Raw genomic sequence first — 17916 nt, 5'->3', positions numbered from 1 at the left:
ACATCTGAAAATCAAATGGAACAAGAATAACCTGCTCCAGGGATCTCAATGTAGCCTGTGACATAAACAGAACATGCTGGGGATATATCTCCCAGTGATTGCCATTCCTCTGTAGTAGGCTTCCACTGCATGTGAAGCAGTGCTTCTCAAAGACCCTATTCAAGCACAACCTTGACAACTGGATGGGTGATTGTAAATTCACCCTTGGGGTAGCATCTATGTCAGTCATGGACAGGACCATTTAGTGCTGATCACAAAATTGCTCTGCTGACAATGACCATCAAGCTATCCTCAGTGAGGATACCTGTGTTTTTACACAGCTAGGCTTGTAACTATATTAGGGCCATTAGATTAGTAATCCCCTATGAACCGATGAAGCTATCAACCTATGCAGGCCTCCCATCTTTTCTCCACCATGCCCTGCTGATGTCATCCACTATACGTTGACATGCAGTCTTGTAAAGGTCATATTTGTGCAATGGTGCTTGCATAAGGTACTGGCTTCTGTAGTCTGTGTACTTAGATAGGTAGGGGTTCTGTTATCACTGCAGTTATCTGTGTGTGTGTGTGTGTGTGTGTGTGTGTGTGTGTGTGTGTGTGTGTGTGTGTGTGTGTGTGTGTGTGTGTGTGCATGTGTGTGCGTCTAGCCAGAAGACCAGAAGTGTGTATCCTACATTTACCACTCCAGTCCTATGAATTGACAATATTTTGATACTTGCACATGCCTATACATCCATTTCATGCAGGCCTCCCAACATCTTCTCTCCAACATGCCCTGCTGATGTCATCCACTTTACGTTGACCTGCAATCTTTTAAAAGTCAGACTTGTGATGTGGCACTTGCATAAAGTACTGAGTTTTGTAGTCTGTGTACTTAGGTAGGGGCTCTGTTCTCACTGCTGTCAAGTGTGTGGGTGTGCATGTGTGTGTGTATGTGTATGTATAACCAGAAGAGCAGAAGTGCTTATCCTACAGTTACCACTCCAATCCTTTGAATTGACAGTATTGTGATACTTGCACATGCCACACATCCATTTCATGCAGACCTGCCAACATCTTCCCTCCAACATGCCCTGCTAATGTCATCCACTATAAGTTGACATGCAGTCTTGCAAAAGTCAGACTTGTGCCATGCTGCTTGTGTAAATTAAAGAGTTCTGTAGTCTGTGTACTTAGATAAGTAGGGGGTTTATTGTCACTGCAATCAACTGTGGTGTGTGTGTGTGTGTGTGTGTGTGTGTGTGTGTGTGTGTGCGTGTGTGTGCATGTGTGTGTGTGCGTGTGTGTGTGTGTGTGTGCACACTTTCATGACATTACAGACAGCCTTTTACACCAGAATGTGGGACACTGTTATTGCCATATTCTCCTCACTAGACATTGCTGTGGTGCTTGCCTTAAATACAGAATTCTGTAGTCTTTGTACTTTCATAGGCAGGGATTCTATTCTCATTGCAGTTAACTGTTTTTTTTTGTGTGTGTGTGTGTGTGTGTGTGTGTGTGTGTGTGTGTGTGTGTGTGTGTGTGTGTGTGTGTGCACTTCTTGACATTACAGAATGCCTTTTACACCAGCATGTGGCACACTGGAACTGCCATATACTCCTCATCAGAGACTGCTGATGTCATCATCTATATCTGGTTGTGGATGTACACTACTCTCACTACAGCAGGGTCAGAGTCACTTGCCTGGAGAACAGGCAGAAGCCACCTTATCCTACATGATACAGATTACAGTGACATGGATTTCAGTTTATCCACATACATCATGGCATGCTTATGCACTGTCTTTTCTTGGTGAGTAACCCATATGGTCTGTCCAGCTGCTGTATGTGTCTGGAGAAGTACATACAAAAGAAACAATTCTACTCTTTATCGGTGCTCTTATGAGGTTCGAGTACAGTGCTGTAATATAATCCTGAGATCTTAATATGACAGCAGTGGTTGAAGTTTAGAGTTTTGTGTACACATGTTCCCAATGCTTGCATCACTGGCTTTGAGCATAGTGGGACTGTTGTCAAAGTTATAATTAGCAGGGAATTCTACTTTGCAGGAGACCAAAATAAAGACACATTTTTGGATTTATCTGTAGAACACATGGCACTGTCCCCAATCATTTGTCTGTATTAGCCCCTCCCATGGTATGTTATATCATACATGGACTCAATGATTGCACCCAGTATGCAAAAATCAGCAAACATAGTAAGCCAAAGGCCATTTACTTTAGCCTGAACTGTCGAGAAATAGATTCCAAACATTAAAGGCCAAGCACAGATCCCAGCAGTACACCAATGGTGACTGCTCTACTGGTACAGGTTGATTCACTAACTTTCACAGTATGGTTATCCATCTACTGACATGAGGTTTAATCCCCAGTTGGGAAAGTTTCTCAATGATCCTTGCATGGGGGATTGTGTTCAAACCTTAGGCCAGTTAAGGGTAGGCAGTATGCAGTGTCTTACCTTCATCCAGGCCTATCACACAGAATTAATGGGCTGTGACAACATCACAGATTATCTGTCATGTGACTCATTGCATACACCTTCCTGACATGGTTGAATACAGACTACAACACACCCATCATTCAGACTATGGTGCTATAGAAGGGTGTTTTCAATATACAACTGTGTGAGCTGTGGGGGGCATCACCCGATGCATGGATGTATAACACATCCTGACTCTCTTCATCTGTGAAGTAGACCAACATGTCATCATGGACCTTTTCTAAATGGACACCAGTGATATCTTGACTGTGTGCAACAGACCTGTGTGAGTTTTTAATAGTTCATCATGTCTGTTAGATCTGCTAGTTGTCCTGAAAGAGGTCATTGAGGGCATGTGGGATGACAGCACTATCAGCCTTTTCAACTTTACAAATCAAAGGCATTTGACAGAAATCCACACTTAAGTATTCGCTCAACATGGTCAGATGTGGCCATATACACCTATATCACCAAGTGGGTAGACCAGTGTATCACATACATAGCATCTCAATATATTTACATGTCTGAGGTGACCTTTATCTTAGGTATCATGATGATGTCTGTACATCAGGGCTGCCTGCTAGCCCTTTCCTGTCCAATATTTAAGTGACAGACATCACAGATAACATACACATAGCAACTGCCTAAAGGACTACAGATTGTGGGCAGTCATTGACTCCAACTGTGATATTAGTATGATATGGACAGTATCAACACACATCAAAGACTCCAGCCACAGCCATGGCAACACCTGCAACAGCAAGAAAACATGGGAGGAGTTGTTACATAAGGAACACAAATACACAACCCAAGTATAATGTAGACATCACACCCTATAATCAGACCAATAGGTATGTGACCTGTGTCCTGGGGTAGATGTTAAGTGGAGCGTCCACCAGCATGTGATCACAGTGCTGATTACTCCCTTGCATGATACACAACTGCTGAATATGTGAAGGACATCCACATCAGATGCCATAATACCTCCGTAGCTCACAGCCCTCATCACACCAATAACTGAGTATAATGTATCCTTCTTGAGGTACCTCCCTACACATCTTCTAGTGATGTGTAACTGAAGTGTACCACCTTTGCCACAGTGACCTGTCACACATCTTATTGGCCATACCTATGTATTCTTTTTGTGACATAAACAGTACTGTCTGATGCGGAAACCCCATAAAGTTGTTACACCAGATGCATATGTTCTACCTGTTCTGGTGATGCAAACAGTCCATACATGGGTGTTTGACAACATTAATGACATGGGTAACTTTAGTGACATTGTGGATTGTGCTATATATGTGCAAGTGTGTGTGTGTGTGTGTGTGTGTGTGTGTGTGTGTGTGTGTGTGTGTGTGTGTGTGTGTGTGTGTGTGTGTGTGTGTGTGTGAGTGTGTGGTGTGTGTGTGTATATAAATATATATATATATATATATCTATATATATATATATATATATATATATATATATATGCCATGCACACCACTCATCTAGCCTGTATTGATCATTATGTCTCACATAGGTATAGCAGTGTCCCTCCTAACACCTCCAGCAGACGTCAAGGTGCCAGGACAGTGTTTGCAAATATCCTCATAGACTGTGGATGCATCATAATAGTTGTACAAGTGCATTTGGGCAGAATCATCTCTAATCACTCTGATCACTCTAAATTACATGTTATGTTAGAGATATGGGATTACTTGTGGTATTATTCTGATATTTTCCAGGATTGTGGTTGCTTCTTTTAATGTTGTCCATGAGCCTTTATCTGTGTCCCACTTGCTGGAAACCTCTGCTCAGATTACACTCATATTCAGGCAAATCGGTGTGCACATATTTGCAGTATGTACCCTATCACATATACATATACTGTATGTACCCTACCCACACACACACACACCCACACACACACACACACACACACACACACACACACACACACACATATATATAAATTGTGTGTGTGTGTGTGTGTGTGTGTGTGTGTGTGTGTGTGTGTGTGTGTGTGTGTGTGTGTGTGTGTATTTGCAATTAGATGGAGAAATGATTAATTGATAGCTTGATTCAGTCTTACAAATCCTTTTGGAATGATTAATATCTGACAAAAGCATGAAGTGCACATCTCTAAAGTATGAATTCCATCTGCATTGCATTGATTAGAAATTTACCATAAATAGCTTATATGTCTTCAAGGAAATAGTGTAGTGTCTATAGAACATCAATTTCTGAGAAATGTTTTTGTTTTCTGATTAGTTGTAAGCTACAATTATGACTTTTTAATAATGTGCAACAAAATATCTGCAAACCAAGAATGTTATGAGTTTACACTGGTCATTTTCAATACACACTTGACACTTTTGTTTTCCTTTGTATGTTCATTTGTGTTTCCAATTTTTTTCAGTGCATACTTAAGACTTTTGATTTATTCTGCCTGTTTATTTGTATTTATAGAATTTGTCTTTTCCACATCTGCTTTGCTATGGAAACAGAATTAGCTTATGTGGGAATAATCAGAGCATATTTTTATGTTCTGCTATAATCATTCAAGTTCCAAGCACTTGGAAAACATTGTCTTGAATCCAGGGACACAAGCATCTTGTATTTCATTTAGGCTGTTGCTTGTGCTCAACTTACCCTGAACACGTCATTCAGCTTTGAGCAGGGTAAGTGCATCAGGCATGGGGTGGGCATCACAGTGTAGATTAGGGCAGCAATTGGAAAGGGGATTTAGGATTATGAAGGGCAGTTTTAGTGTTACAGAATGATAGGGTAGTTTTGTGGGTGGTGAACAGGAATGGCGTTTTAGGTTTAGGGAGCAGGAGGGAGGTTTAGACAGTGATCAGCGAATTTCAGTTTAGGGACGAGGGTTGGAGTTTTAGGTTTAGGGTGCAATAAGGGATTTTATTTATTAAGAGGGATGGAGGTTTTATGGAAAGGGAGTGAGAACTTGGGATTGGGACTGGCTGGATGTTTTAATGTTAGAGTTAGGGCTCTGGTAAAGCTTTACAATTTCATAGGGTTGGGTATTGGAAGGGCTAAGTAGTAAAGAAAGATCAGGTTTGTAGGAGTCAGAGCACTTGCCTTTTTGAGCAAGTGGCAAGAAGTAAATGTGTTGCAAGCTATTAGCATATAGGCATTTGCAGTAGATCCCATATTTTTACATTACAAAATGTAATTTTTTAGAATACATTCATCGATCATGGTTCACAAAGGAAGTAAAATATTTCAGTAGATTATATCCATAACAAAGAGTAATAAAAAGAGTGGCATTATAAAGTTATGCACATAATTGTAAATGGAGGACAAATGTGCTAGCGATCTTTTTATTTTGCTCTTCTTCATATCAGCTACTGCATATTACCTTAGATGCATACATTTGTCATTTCTAGGTTGTATCTCAGCTGGTCTATGCATGAAGATGCATATCATAGCTGAGGGAAAAAATCAATTATCACTCATCAGCAAAAGGCTTCATTTGTTGGTGTTTATGAATTGAGTTCATTCAAGGACAATGACAGAAATCCTCTGTGAAATTAGTATGAAGAACAAACATATTTAGCTGTGTTAAAGCTTTCAGCACATTTGGTTTTCTCACTGTAAAGAGAACATTTGCCCTAGAATTTCATTAGTCAACTTACTGACTTCAAAAACAATTACTGTTGTACTTTATTCTTAGTCGAATATGCTTTTAAAGTATAACTCATAATATATCTTATGACTGAATCTCTATCAGATTCCTTTAATACATATTTCCTGCACAATGATCATTTAAGAGCCTCTGTATGTTTTATTTTTAAATGTATTGTGAGTTATTCTGGTTTTACATTGTGGAGCACAAGAAGCCATGCTTGGATGCATTATCAATATAACAAAGTAGCAGCAATTTTCCAGCTCATAGGCAAGCTGCAGAATTTTTTTTTCTTCACAAGTTATTTGCTATTAAGCAACATGATTAGGCTTCCTGAAGCATAAAAGTAGCTGGATTGTGATGAGATCTAAGCAAAAGTGAGCAAACAAATTGGTATTTATTTCAAATGCAGTAACTCTGTCATTAGTAAAATGTTAACAGGTGAGATTCGAATGTTTCATATGTTCATACTAGTCTGCAAGGGAAAGACATTGTGAAGGTATGAATACATAACTAAAATAGAACAATGAGCTTTGTAAATTATGTGAGCTAACAAAGGAGCTACTTTTGAAAAATGCAATGATTTATTATTTAGCTTAGAATTCTGTGATGTCATATTGTAAAGGCATGAGACATATTTATAACATAAAAGATTTATCAGACTTTAGGATTTTAATCTGTGGTATGAATTATCTCCAATCATTTGGGATTCCAAAGCATTAAAGTAAATTTATGGTGTGTGACAGAAAAGAATACATGAACAAATACTGTCTTATCTACATAATTGTTCAATCCCTTTATACTTTTTGTGCACATAAATTCATTACTTGTATTTTAAATTACTGCATAAAGGGTATTGGATATTTTCTAATGAAAAGACAAAATGTGTTATGAAGAAGGACAACCATTTCTGTGAAATACTTTGGAGGTTATGTGTGCATCAGCTTTGTATAATGTATGTATATCCTTGAAGAACATTAATATTTTACTCAAAGAAGTAGATTCATTTGAATGTCTCATTTTTTGACATTTGTATATTAAATGGTTTATTTACTGCACTCTACAGTGCTTTAAAGTTTAACAAATGCAAAATGCTATTTAAGAGTTCTATGAGTAGCCCTGTACAAATTGTCCAGTCAGAAGATATGTTCATCATTTACAAACGGATTTGTTTCTATGGTCATTGATACCCTGTTTCAGATATATGCAAAGGCATTATGAACCCTCACCAGTTCCAATGCATGTTTTTTTAAGTGAAGGTGGCTAACTACAGCACACAGCAGTAGCACTTCATTAGAAAACAGTGCAATATGCACCTTGAGATAACCCATTAAATACACACACATATTGCATATATCTCTATATAAGTCATTCTCTCCATATCATACACTGCAAGCAAAATATTTTCCTCTAAACATAACAAATATTGATGATCAGGAAATGTCACATAGCCCAGACTGAAAGTCTCTCCCATCATACACATTGGTAAAGCATAAATAAATTGGGAGAGCTGAACTATTTCAACAGGACAACAGTTTTGATGTTAGGTAAGATATTTTTATCTAATATAAACTATAGCAATCTAAAATATCAAGATAGCAGATTCTTACACACTACTAAAACATCATAACTTTGTATCATACTTGATTGAATTCTAATCTGTCAGTTTATAAATTGCTCCTTTTGGGATTGTAGAGTAGGATGCAGGGGTCAGATTAAAATAAATCTTTTGATGTGCATGTCAAAAGCTTTAGGGAAGACCTTTAGTAGTATTGTGAATAAATACATCAGACTTTAGAAAACAAAAGAAGTTAGTAAAATAACCCTCAACTTTTAATGACTCCATGAAAAAAACTTTCAGTCATCTCTGTAGTTTGTAAATAACCTTAATTTTTTACTATGAATTTGTACAAAGCTTTTCTACCATCTGTATAGTTCAGAACTAGGCTTCCTCCTAGACTTCCTCCCTTATTTGTTCTTTCACACTAAAGTTCTTTCTGTGTATTTCTACATATGAGGTTGAGTGATTAGCTGTTGGGTGCTACCATGGCTTTGTCTTAATGCCTTGTTATATTTATAAGTTATTGTTTTTAATCGTCCAAAGATTTTTGTCATCCCTCCTGTGCAATTATTTTTTCTTTAGTAAGAATCACAGAGACTATTTTTCATCCCGCTTTCACTGTAAAAATCAGTGCCAGCAGGCTGAGATAGCCCTCATCTCAAAACTTTATGCAATATATTTCTTTTGCGTATGCTGATTACATTTCATCCTGCATACTGAATTTCATAACCACTTCTTGTTTATTACAGGCCTACACTCGATGCTATCCACAAAGCTAGAAGAGGTTACAGAATCTCTTAACTGTAAACCATTTTCATCAGCTTTATTTAGGCTGGGAAAACCAATAGCAGTCTTACTCAATGCCTGGGAACCTAGAAGTATTACATATTTTACAGAATTACTTCTGGCACCTATGTTAACAATTTTGTTGAATTGCCATTAGCTCTGTATGGTGCCCAATCCATTCATATGACTTGAAGTGTTGCCTGTACCTAAACTCCATTTCCTGCACTTAAAAGTTTATATCCCCAAATATAATTTATTCATTTATAAAAAAAAATATTATTGTATTCCTCTATAATATTATCAATACATTTTTCATCCATAGTGGACCTATACATTTTATATGCAAAGTTTTTAATTGAGGTTTCTATTACAAGTGTAACAACAGCCTTTCATCTAAAGAGTACAAGCAGAGATTTAGCCCAATATCATTTTATGTGCATGACACCTCAATTGTTGTGGTGTTTATTTTCCCAGTCATCCTTAAAATATGAAAATCTTCAATGTTAATGTCAAGAACTTTGTCTTAGTCACAGTGACTTCTGACATTAGTGTAAAATGTTTTGCAAGCTCTGTCAAAGTTTCAGGCTATGCTTTTTTTTTCTTTATTAGTGCCTTGAAAATATCAATTGAGAAGGAATACATCCAAGTTTTTTTTCCTGACCAGTTAAAGTATTCACCATGTAACCAAATAAGTCTGTGGTAGTGGATATCTCAATTGTATTGCCTTCTTTAGTCATTAATATTGATGATATAACAATATAGTTCTTGAATGTCATATAATTGCTATTATTGCAAAGTACACTTTGGCATAAGTAATTTGTTCTGATTTTCTCAATGGACAACACATAACATAGTGAGCTACAAATTACTGTGCAATGCTATAAATGTAGTTACATTTCATTCTTAAATGGAAGGCAAATTAAGTGCTAGAGCTAACTGCACTTCATAATATGACAGTATATATGTAGACTAGAATGCTTCAGGGGTTCAGGGGCCCACTTTTCTAACAAGAAGACTATGCCTCTATATCATCTCACTTCCCAGTGTTTCCTCTGCAACTTACAAATTTCCTTCCCAAGACATCCCAGCAGGCTAACCTGCATCTGGGTTACTCTGGACATACTATGTATGCTAAGATGATGAATAGTAAGTAACATCACAATCAGCATATCTAAGAGTACTAATGCTATGCTATGTTCTACTATGCCATAGCAGAATAGTCCAGTGCTGTCATATTCAGTTATACCGTACCAGAATGATCTACAAATGTCACATTCAGGTATGTCATACCAGAGTGATCCAGGACTGTCATGCTCATGTATGTCATACCAGAGTGATTTAAAACTGTTATGTTCAGGTATGCCATACCAGAGTTATCTAGAGCTGTCATATTCAGGTATGTCATCCCAGAGTAATTTAGAACTGTTATATTCATGGCTGCCATACTAGAGTGATGTATAACTGTCATATTCAGGTATGCTAAACCATATTGATTTAAACCTGTTATGTTCAGGTATGCCATACCAGAGTGATCTAGAACTGTCATATTCAGGTATGTCATCCCAGAGTAATCTAGAGCTGTGCCATCAGTGCAATGAGAAGAAGAGGGAGTAGGAGGTCAGAGGTCAATGCCACTAGACCCAGATTGGTACTGTTTTATTAGAGAAGATTACAACTGTCTCTGGACTGGGACCATGGCCTTTACTTTTATTAGTATAATTGATGAAATCCCTGATAAAGAGCCTTATATTGGCTATTATAAGGGAGGACAGTTGACCACAAGCAGTGGTTCATTTATTAAATGGCTTTATTATAAGAAAAATGAGGAAAGGTCCTTGGTAGTACACATTCATTGTACAGGTCAAGGGTAGAAATTGGCTAACCATAATACTTTATGTATGCTGGGGATAGGTCTTTTGTAGCACTATTTGCATATAGCTTTCCTGTGATATCCCATCAGCATGGCTAGATGAAACTCACCCCAAAATGCCATATGGTGAAATGTAATTCATTCATACCACATACTTTTCATTTCCTCATAATGAGGTCCTTAGCAGATGTTAGATGTGTACCTGTGTAGTTCCATCCAACACACAGAATAATGTTTGTTTCACAATGTATTAAAACTTTTTATATTTCTCATCTTCTGGAATATATCAACAGTTATTCCCTGAAGCTATCAGTTTTCATTAGAAGTTAGATTAGACTGCACTCAATCAGGCGTGCGGTTTTCAGCTCAAGGCATCTATCAATGAAAATGACTAAAATGTCTTTATTAGATGCAACAGGTCAAAAAAACCTGGCCAAATTGTGCAGCTATGGAGTTAGCCTTGCTGCATGGGTCTCATTTGTTATTCTTGATAAAGTTTGAGATTTGATTACTTGTATTGTGAAATTCTGACAGGACATGTATGGATTAAAACTTTCCCTTAGCAACTTGCTGGTTCATTTGCTTTGTACAAACATTAGCTGCTACTGATCATTCTGACACATTTACATATGTGCATTTTCTACTGTGGACATTACCAGAATAAGTGCGGTTTGTGCACGGTGCCAGCCTGGGTGAGTGTTGCTGTAATATCATTAGCATAAACAGCATAATTCTGGCATCTATGTTGTAAAAGTCAGCTCATATAGTTTGTATGTAACCTCCCAAATCAAGGATATATATACACAAAGGATAAAAAAGAAGAAAATCGAAGTATTAGTAAGTAATCCTCTTTTTTGTAGTACAAATGCCATGATTTGAAGTGTTACCTCATGGCATACTATAGAAACTGTGACTACGACCTATTCTTTCTATACTGGAGATTATTATGTTTCCAGCTGATAAAATAAATAGCAATACATTTGCAATGGTGTCTGTGTCAGACTCTTGAAAATATGTAGTTATTGTATAGTTCCCTCTATTAGTTTACATATGCTTTGGACCTTACTACTCTCATAGCACATGTGATAAATATACTAGAAGGTCACACTGTGGGTTATCATGATATCCTCTCCTACATGGTCTAATGAGTCTTGCCAAATGCAGCACATACTTAGGATTGCATAGAGCAGTGTCAAGTTTACATTGATTGTTCCCCTTCCCAAGATAGTATAATGTATAGCTAGTGGTGCTAAGGCAACCACTCATTACTTTGTTTATAGCATACTCTCTATCCAGGACATCACCTCTCACCTGTCACACAATGTAGTAATGCTTGCCCAGGTGAAGCCCCTCTGATACCGTCCATGTAGTCAACTACATTGGTACTGTTCTAAGTTACACTAATAAGCTACACCTGCACATGGTACATCGGGATTATTCAGAAATAAACTACATCATGCAGCTAGTTTGCATACTATTAGGTATCTTAAATAAATCTATGTAACTATGCAGTGTGCAATTTAGTTTTCAAAGCACACCTGAAGAAGGACCACTAGTCACTAAAGCAGCACCAAGAGCCGCAACTGCTCCCCTCCCTGTAAACCTAATCACTAAAAGAGACTTCCTAGCTGAATACCGCAGGAGAAACTTTGCTGCAGCACAGAAGCCATGACTAGAAGCTGTCTACCATAAACTTATGACCTCAATCTGGCCTAGCACCATGCAGTCACTTTAATAAATAGATAGAAATGCAAGCACACCTTGTCAGAGTGCCCATAAACACTGTACAATAGATATTGCAAATCAATGTAATACCCTTAAAGCATTCGTACTCTGCAGTAGGGTTAGTGGTAGAACATTGTTAAAGTATGATGTCCTTCCACCAATGCTTCTACACAGCATAGATCAGTGTAAGGGACTGGTCATTGATAGAAGAGTATCTTATTTATTTATTTTATTTATTTATTTTATTTTACATTTGTTAACCGGGAAATTCCGACTGGACCAGGTCCATTTTCAGCGGAGGTCCGGGGAGAAAAGCTCCAACATCAAGTTATACAAATACAGTACATCCAGCATAATACACAAAACAGGTTACATCATGTATGCTGAGCATAGTAATATAACAAGAATTAATAAAAGCACTCCAGGTAAAAGATATAGAACATGGGTAAAAAGACAATGTCAGTCATACTTTGGTAAGAAAAGAAAATATATCAAGTAAGATTCTACAGTTAAAAGTACCCTTTCAGATGACCAAGCCTGCAGGGGATCAGAGCTCCAGCATGTGATCAGAGAGGAATTTGGGGAGTTAATAGTAGTATGGGTAGGGTTATGTGATACAAGGGCATAACCATGTACTAAGAAGGTGCGATTTGAGGAAGTTTTGAATATGGATGTGGAGGGGGCAGTGGACACAGATAGGGGAAGAGAGTTCCAATTTCTGGCAATGGTGTGGGAGTAGAGCGCTTTCCCTGCATTATTGTTAGCTTTGGTGATGGAGAGGAGAGATTTTTCACTGGATCTTAGGTATCGGTTTGTAGTATAGATAGTAAGTAGGTTGGATAATGAGGGGTTTTTTCAGGATATTTGAGAATATTGTAGGCTGTGCCCAGCTGGTGATAGTTAAGTAGCTGTGGTAGCTCAAGCCATTTTAGTTCTTTTAGTGCAGCACAGTGATAGGTTCTATAGGTTGAGTTAGTAGCAAACTTGGCTATTTTATTGTAGCATGATTCTAGTTTGTCTAGGTCACATTGTCTGATTTGGGTAAAGATTGGTGCTGCATATAATAGAGTTGAGAGGAGGTGGCTTTGTGCAAGAGTGACTCTTGCTTTTGTGAGAGAAAGGACTTATGCCTGTATAGGGAGCCTAGTTTTTGTGTACTAGTTTTATGGTATGTGAGATGTGAACATCAAAGTGGAGATTATTGTCTATTTCAATGCCCAGAAGTTTGGTGTGGTTAGAAGGGAGATGGTGGTGCCGTCATTAGAGGTTATGGTAAAGGAGAGGGTTTTTTATCTATTAGGGGTAAATAGTAGCAGTTTTGTCTTTTGGGATTTAGAATTAGTTGGATCCCAGATATCCATTTTCTACTGAGATAAAGGTATCTTGAGTGAGTGTACGAGGGTGGTGGGAGATGAGGCGGAGCAGATCAGAGTTGAATCATCTGCATATTGTATGAGTGTGGCATGTTGTGTAGAGCATTTGAGGTTATTTGTGAAAATAGAGAACAACAGCGGGCCCAGTATAGAGCCCTGTGGGACACCTATGGTGGCTGGAAGTTGTGTAAACAGAGTTCCTTTCCACTGGACTGATTGTTGCCTGTCAGACAAGTAGCTTCTGAACCAGGCTATAGTAGAGGAAGTGAAGGATAATGATGTTAGTGAGTCTAGTAGAATGGAGTGGGAGACCATATCAAATGCTTTTGAGAGGTCTAGGAAAATGGCTGATACATATTTGTTATCATTCCTGTGAAGGTTTATATAATTAGTGAAAGATAAAAGGGCTGTGGTAGTGCTGTGATGTGGATGGAAACCGTGTTGTGTGGTAGATAGTAGATTGTGTGTGTTAAGAAATGTCATCACTTGCAAGTGGATGCATTTCACAAGAATTTTGGATAAGGGGCAAAGGATGGCAATAGGTCGGTAGTTGGAGAATTCATAAGAATTACCTCCTTTATGGAGAGGAATGATGAGATACTTTGCAGAGTTTGGGTATGTAGGATTCTAGTATGGAGAGGTTGATAAGGATGGAGACAGGATATGATAGGGAGTCACTAGCCATTTTTAGGTATGCAGCAGGTATGTTATCAGCTGCTAGTGTGGTTGGCTTTAGTTTTAGGAGGAGTTTTTTGATAGTTGAGGTGGGCACTGGTGATAGGCTGAAAGAGGAGGTGGTGTGGAATAGGTTATGTTGTGACTGAGGTAGACTGTTTTTGGTTATTTGACTGGACAGGGCTAAGATGGATTTAGTAAAATGGTTATTAAATTGAGAAGCTGTGTCTAGGGTATTGTTAGTAGAGATGGGTGCTGGGGTTGTGGTTTTGCCTGGCTTTAGTAGGGAGTTAATGGCATGCCAGAATTTTTGTGGACTATTTGAATATTTCCTTTGGGCGCTAAGAAAATAGTTTTGTTTGTTTATTTTGGATTCAGCCTTGGCCTTGTTTCTAAGCTGTTGATAGTATTGTCTGGAGCTAGGGGTTTGTCAGTTTTCCAGATTTTCCAGGCTTTATCTCTAGCTTTTAGTAAGGCTCTGGTGTCTCTATTTAGCCAAGGTGCGTAGTTGGCTTTAACTCTGATCTTTCTGCTGGGAGCTAGACTATTAAGGATGTTAGAGAAGGTTGTATTGAAGTAGTCTACTGCCTGGTCTAACCCGAGTGTCCGTAGTGGTTCCCAGTTGCAGTGGCTTAGGACAGTATTTAGGTATCGTGGGGTAAGGTTACGGTCATCTCGTACAAATATGTAGACTACTGGTTTGGGGTGATTGGAGTGTTTCTGGAGTAGGAAGGTGGGGAGATGATCACTTAAGTCATCTGGGAGGCAGCCTACTGTATAGTTTTGTTTGGGATAGTTGGTTAGTGTCCAGTCCAGTATGGATTCTGTCTTTGTTTTCTCATCTATTCTAGTTGGTTCTTTAATTAGTTGAGAGAACCCATATAGTTTGATATGTGTAGAGGGGCTGCTGGAGTTACAGGTTGCCCAGTCAGTGTTAAGGTCTCCTAGTAGGATCGTTTCCTGAGGTAGATTGTCCTTTGTCCAGTGTAGGATGTCTTCTATTATGAGTGAGTTGTTGCCTGGAGGTATATAGCAGCATATTATATTAATCTTCTTGGTGTTTCTTATGGATAGGACAGAAAACAGGACTTCAGCAGTTTGAAAAGTGGGTGGTGTGGTGTGCAGGAGCTGGAGGTTAAGGGTGTTTTTAAAGAGAATGGCTACTCCTCCTCCTTTCCTGTTTGTTCTATCAGATCTAAGTGTATTATACCCTGGGGGAAGAAAGACTTCATCTTGGATACTGGGTGTAAGCCAGGTTTCTGTAATGGTGAGTATATCAGGGTTGTAGTGGGCTATGAATGCATGTAGGTCTGTTAGCTTATTGGTAATACTTCTTATGTTGAGATTTAGGATTAGCAGGTCAGATGTTTGTCTAGCTGAGAGGGGACCTGGATTTGGGTGAATGTCACCAGAGGTTAGCAGAATTTGTAGGAGTGTCAGTATGTGTTTTTTAATATTAATTGTTTGCGAGCATGGTCTATGAGAGTTTTTCTTAGTGTGATGAGATGGTGTAATTTCTGTTAGTGAGTAATATGTAGTTGTAAGATTTATGATTGTAGGGCAGATGTAGAAGTCTGAGTGGGTTTGAGAGGGTGGGCTAGTGTGGGTAGTGTGATAGCAGTTGTGCAATGGTAGATCTGTTTGTAAGGAAGTTAGGAAGGTTAGCGATAGTAGAGCTAGTGATAGGGATGTGAGTGTGGGTAACATGATACTACTTTGAGTGAGAAGTACAACTAGGATTCATGATTGGTTGTGTGTGAGGGTAGAGTTGTGTTGCCTGGGAATGTGTTTTGGGAGTGGGATCAGTGTGGGATGTAATTGGATTGGGGGGTGGGGGAAGGTAGGATGAGTGGGTTGGGCTAGTTGTTAGGGAATTAGGGGTTGGACTACTGGTCAGGTGATTAGGGGTTAGAATAAAAGTAGAAGTAGTGGGGGCGGGTGGGAATAGGGGACAGGGAGGGGAGTGGAGCAAGCCCGAGCGCAGCGAGGGTGAGCGAAGTGGCTAACACCGACTCTAAGTGTTTCTATAGGCTTTGGTAAGTATGTAATGTTAGCTTAAATTGAACTGAAATTTTAACTGTAATTTAATATGTTTGCATGAAGTTATAGACTATGTTATGGGCACAGAGTATAATTTTCTGACATTCTTAAAAGGATATAGAATTAAAGCTGGAGTTAGTTACAGATGAAACAGGAGGGGAAATGAAATGCTCTTTTATAGATTTGAGTATTTCTCAAAAGAAACTTGACTTTAGTTGGGGGGGGGGGCACCAACTGGAGAGCAATATACAACTGTTTAGTCCTGGTGATGTACTCATCAGTACAGAGGTTTGACTAAGAAACTATACAGCAGAAATGTACTAATACACTCACTAACATTTGTTTAAGTTAATGCAGGTAAGGTATTTTACTGTCTAGACACTTGGAAGTTAAGCACCTACATTAGTATTTAGTCTTTTTAGTTGCAGGACAAGTGTCTGTGGGTGCCCAGTGCTCAAGAGAAAAAACTGAAATTTCTACTGCTTGATATGGGGGGCAGAGACCTGCTTGACCTGAAGGATGGTTTGGATTACTGAAAGAAAAATAGAAGAAAACTGTAAGAGAGCATTAGGTTAAGGCAGCACATACTGTGTGACCAGTCAGATTGGATTTTTGTTTAGCAATAGTCAATAACAAAAACATCAGGCAATGGTTATTCCTGCTTCAGCACCTGATAACATAAAATATTTTCTTATGGCAACATACAAATATAAAATATAAATATAGAAAGCAGTCCTCTACTAAATTAAGCAAGATACACTTTCAATGTATTTAAAAACTAGTCAATGCAGTTAGACAGAGCAGTGAAATGCAGCATGTGAAATAGCCCTTCTGGCTCTATAACAGTAAACAAGGAAAACAGAACATATCTAGGTGCATTTCTTTACTTTTCCAGGATATGGGGGATCGTAGGTTTGTCCCAGGGATTACTCCTGTGTCACTATTAGACAGCAGATAGCCTAGTATGAACCTATGAACCTATGAACCTATGCATATGTGACAGCAGTTCAGTAAGCAGAATTATCTAAAGGCATCCTGCAGTGTTAAACATAACAGAAACATATAGTATAAGCTGTTGTACTAAAGCATTATGAATTAAACCACACTATACAATATCTTTTGTCATTCTGTCAGCAGTCTTCCAATATTTGTTTTTAACCAGCAGCTTGAGTTATCAATTGAAAATGGACAGGATATCCTGGAAAAGTAAAGAAATGTCTATTCTTTGTAGCTATGGAACTATTTACAGACTGAGTAAGGCATAATGCAAATAGAAAGATGAGTGAATAGATAGACAGATGGACAGACAGACAGATATACGAACTAATATTGGCAATGCACGATCCATATCTCTAGTTGTACAGAAAGACAAAAGATTTAGCTGTGTATATTAACAGAAATGTTTATATTCCAGCAAGTGAGGGATAGTTTTTTTGATTCTTAATATCTGTGCATTTCAGAAGAAAAGAAGGAATATCAAAACTGTACTTAAGAAAATAAGACATTTTTGACAAAAACAATGTACCACTGAAATATATTATAGACCTACACTACACAGAAAGTGAAATCCTAACTGGGCAACAGGCCATAGTCTGTTTTCTCTGGAGCAACTACCAAAACATAATAAAATAATACAATACCAAAGTTAGAAATCAAAATAACACATTTGCAAATGCATAATACTAGCACATTCAAGAAAATGACAACTTTTTTCTGATAATATCAACTAGTAAATAATGTTGTCTGGAATAACACATGTTGGAAATTGGCAAATTTAC

General features: G+C 38.2%; 1 protein-coding gene across 2 annotated transcripts in view; it reads left to right on the top strand.

The window, feature by feature from the left end:
- CNTFR (ciliary neurotrophic factor receptor) overlaps nt 1-17916 on the top strand; it is a 2564731-nt gene that overhangs the window by 2123973 nt on the left and 422842 nt on the right. The gene's annotated exons all lie outside the window — the stretch shown is intronic.

The sequence above is a fragment of the Protopterus annectens genome, chromosome 1.part1 (assembly GCF_019279795.1).
Source record: "Protopterus annectens isolate FY-2018-M chromosome 1.part1, PAN1.0, whole genome shotgun sequence".
Lineage (NCBI taxonomy): Eukaryota > Metazoa > Chordata > Ceratodontiformes > Protopteridae > Protopterus > Protopterus annectens.
The sequence above is the reverse complement of the archived record's forward strand: the minus strand, read 5'-3'. Positions and strand labels throughout refer to the sequence as shown.